Raw genomic sequence first — 4,006 nt, 5'->3', positions numbered from 1 at the left:
TTGACATGTGTGTTCCAATGAGCATTTTCTTAATTGTTTTGGGTTTGTATTTGTAGGTGTTTTCCTTTTCTTGTGTTTCCTACTTAGAGAAGTTCCTTTAGCACTTGTTGTAAGGCTGGTTTGGTGGTGCTGAATTCTCTTCACTTTTGCTTGTCTGGAAAGCTTTTGATTTCTCCCTCAAATCTGAATGAGATTCTTGCTGGGTAGAGTATTCTTGGCTGTAGGTTTCTCTCTTTCAGGACTTTCAGTCTATCCTGCCATTCCCTTCTGGCCTGCAGAGTTTCTGCAGAAAGGTCAGCTGTTATCCTGATGGGTTTTCCCTTATATGTTGTTTGTTGCTTTTCTCTTGCTGCTTTTAATATTTTTTTTTTGTGTTTAATTGTCATTAGTTTGATTAATATGTGTCTTGGTGTCTTTCTCCTTGAGTTTATTCTGTATGGGACTCTCTGTGCTTCTTGGACTTGGTTCATTATTTCCTTTCCCATGTTGGGGAAGTTTTCCACTAGAACCTCTTCAAAGATTTTCTCAGACCCTTTCTTGTTTTCTTCTTCTGCTGGGATGCCTATAATTCGAATGTTGGTACGTTTAAGGTTATCACTGAGGTCTCTGAGACTGTCTTCTAATCTTTTTATTCTTTTTTCTTTTTCCTGCTCTGTGGCATTTATTTCCCCCATTCTATCTTCCAACTCACTTATTCGTTCTTCTGCCTCAGTCATTCTGCTGGTTATAGCATCTAGGATATTTTTAATTTCAGTTATTTTGTTATCCATTGCTGTTTGTTTTTCTGAATTCTTATGAACTGTTTCTTGTACTTTCTCTATTTTGTTATCGAGATTTTGTATCATTTTTACTATCATTCCTCTAAATTCTTTTTCAGGCATTTTTCCTATTTCCTCCTCATTTATTTGGTCTTGTGGGTTTTTTTCCTGCTCCTTTGCCTGCATGGGGTTTCTTTGTTTCCTCATGGTTGTCCAAACTTTTGGGGTTGCTTGTCCTGGCGATAGAGGTGTTTATAGAAGACTGTCCAAGCCTCAGACTAATGTCCAAGTATTGGATTAAACAAATATTAAGTCTAGGAAACACATACATGTATAAGACACACAATTACTGAATCCATTAGGACATAAGGCTCTAGAAAGACCTGACAGAACCCCAGTGTGCTATCAGATATTCAAAGAGAAACCCAACAGAAATTGACAACTGAAACAGAACAAATCAGAGACAAAAGCAAAAGCGAACAAACAACGAATAACACCCTACACATACAAACATCAATCCAGGGAGATTTTGTAAGCTAGGATCAAATATAGAAAAGAGCTGGAGTACCACCAGAGAGAATGGAGATTCTCAGAATGTAATTAGACAACTGTACTAAGAACTAAGATAAATACAAAAGCCTAATATTAAATACCAAGGCAGTGCATCATCTGGAGAATAGAGCAAGGCATCTGAGCAGACGGATAGTGTTGCTTATAAGTATGTTAAGATAAAATAAACTTAAAAAGGCTGGAAGAAAGGGGAACAGAAGAGTGTAATGTGGTGGAAATATGCAAATAAAAAGAAAGGAATAGAAATGTATAAAAGATAGGGATGAAAGGAAAGTATGAGAGATATTTTGTCCGTACTACCAAAAACTTAGCCAGGTATAGAAGTATATAAAAAGGCAAAAAAAAAAAAAAAAGAATAAAAAATATCATTAAAATATTATGTTATAAAACTTGTAGATCCCTTAGGGCTAAGATCGTATTTAATAAATCAAAAAAAAAAAAAAAAAGAGAGAGAGAAAGAAAAAAAAAAAAATCCGGAACTGATTCCAGAATGGACCAGTTCAATAGGTATTGATACTGCTATTTCTGTTTCCTTAGCGTCTCAGCTGTAAGTGTCCTTCTCCTTGCCTTGGGTTTTTTTTGCATTATTCTGTGACCAGCAGAGGTTCCTTTATTGTTCGTCTGTAAGTGTGAGTGTGTGGGGAGGGAGAGGGTACAATAGTGGCTCCTTCTCCTGGGAGTGAGTGAGCAGTGGCACACTGTTGTTTCAGTCAGGCTTGGAGGTGCCTGTTGCAGAGGGCGCTGGTGGCTCAGGCGTAAACAGAAAGTCTTAGAGTTGGGCCTCTCTCGGGGTTTTTTTCTTTTTGATGCTGTTGTTTGTTTTTTTTTTTTCCTCTCAGCAGCCTCCCTGCTGCTGGCGTTGCAAGAGGTTTTAATCTAGCCCCGCCCGAGTGCCTGAGGGTGCTTGTTATCCCTGAGCACCTTAGGTGACCCTCAGGGCGTCTCTCCACTGCCTGTTGCAGAGGCGCCAAAAGAGAAGGAGAGGCTACGCATGTGGCTCCTCCCCCCAGCCCCTGAGCCTGCAGCCTCCAGCCTCCATCATGGCCGGGCAGCTCTCAGGGACGGGCACTCCTCTCCGCGGACCTCCTCCTTCCTGTCCTCTCGGTCCGTCACCCTACCGGCAGCAATGTTTCTCACCCTGAACCAGCTCTCGGGTTCCCACGCTCCCGCTCCTGGACCCTCTGTTCAGTCGTGGATCGATGTCTCGGTCCGGGAACGCTGAGCTGTGCCGCGGACCCTCCGTATGTTTCTCACTCCCTCCCGTCTGCCACAGCTCCACCGCTTCACCCTCTTTGAGCCCTCGTAGATGCCTCCCTACCGGCTATGTCGGGCTCCCCGCAGCCCTTTCTGGTGTCCGAGGCCGTCTGCTGGTGTTCAGCTGGTTCTCTGTGGGAATGACTGCGTCCTTCCGTGCATTCCCAATGCATCTGTGGAGAGGGATGCACTCCACGTCTCTCTACTTCGCCGCCATCTTTTTCTCACAAGCACATTTTAGATGATGTTACAGTGTGATCCGAAGAGCCATATTAATGTTTTGACAAACTCTGTTTACACTAAAGTTTTATAAATGCAGAAATTGAAATGAATATATTTTGTACAATTAAAAATGTTACTTGGGCGTCTGGCCGGGGGCCGAGGTGGGCTGCATCAGGCTGACGACGATGACAGTGACAACGACGACGACGACCGATGGGCGGGCCACAGGCACCATGGCGTCCGGCGGGCTCCGTGGGCCGACGCTGCGCTAGGGGCGGCACAGCGCTGCTCCTGCTGCTGCTCCCAGTGGCTGCCGCGCAGGGTTGTTCTCAGAACACAAATAGGACCTGTGAAGAGTGCCTGAAGAACGTATCTTGTCTTTGGTGCAACACTGACAAGGCCTGCTTGGACTACCCGGTGACCAAAGTCCTGCCGCCCAGCTCTCTCTGCACGCTGAGCTCTGCACGCTGGGGCATGTGCTGGGTGAACTTCGAGGCCTTGATCATCGCCATGTCAGTGATCGGGGGCTCCTTGCTGCTGGACGTGGCCATCTGCTGCTGCTGCTGCTGCTGCCAGAGGAAGCAGAGCCGGCGGCCAGACAAGAGCAAGGAGAGGGCCATCCAGGAGCGCGAGGAGCGCAGGGTCCGGCAGGAGGAGCGGAGAGCAGAGATGAAGTTAAGGCATGATGAGATCAGAAAGAAATATGGTTTGTTTAAAGAAGAAAACCCGTATGCTAGATTCGAAAACAACTAAGACGCACTTCGGGGCACGACGAGCAGTCTCCCGCCTTTCCTCGGGCTGCTGGTCCGCAGGGGCCCTGCCACCTCGTCCGCCTCCGACCCTGGGTGATGGAAGCTGCCCTCTGGGCCCAGGCCTGGGAGCTTCTGTCCCCTCTTCTCTGTTTCTGTATTTAGTCACCTGAGACGTTAAGACCGTCAGGGCTTTTCTATTCCCTTGCTCATCTGGGGAGGAAACTGCGCTACGTTCCAGGCCTCTGCTCCGGCTGCGACCCAGTGCAGACCCTCCCTGTGCCCGGGCCGTGCAGCCCCATGTGCAGGGAGCAGGGCGCCTGCAGCCCATCTCAGGACCACCCCCCGCCCCTCTTGTTTCCCCGGAAGACCACAGGTGACTTGCCGTTGACCATGGGGTCCAGGTCGTAGCCTGACGAGGGTTCAGTTCCTGACCTCTACACCAAATAGCAT

The 4,006-nt window shown here is 47.3% G+C and overlaps 1 pseudogene; it reads left to right on the top strand.

The window, feature by feature from the left end:
• The first annotated feature begins 3,037 nt into the window (after nucleotides 1-3,037).
• LOC130855957 (pituitary tumor-transforming gene 1 protein-interacting protein-like) lies at nucleotides 3,038-3,735 on the top strand (annotated as a pseudogene).
• The last annotated feature ends 271 nt before the right edge of the window (nucleotides 3,736-4,006 follow it).

This window comes from Hippopotamus amphibius, chromosome 6 (assembly GCF_030028045.1).
Source record: "Hippopotamus amphibius kiboko isolate mHipAmp2 chromosome 6, mHipAmp2.hap2, whole genome shotgun sequence".
In the NCBI taxonomy this organism is placed as follows: domain Eukaryota; kingdom Metazoa; phylum Chordata; class Mammalia; order Artiodactyla; family Hippopotamidae; genus Hippopotamus; species Hippopotamus amphibius.
Note: the sequence above shows the minus strand (reverse complement) of the source record. Positions and strands in the feature narration are given on the sequence as shown.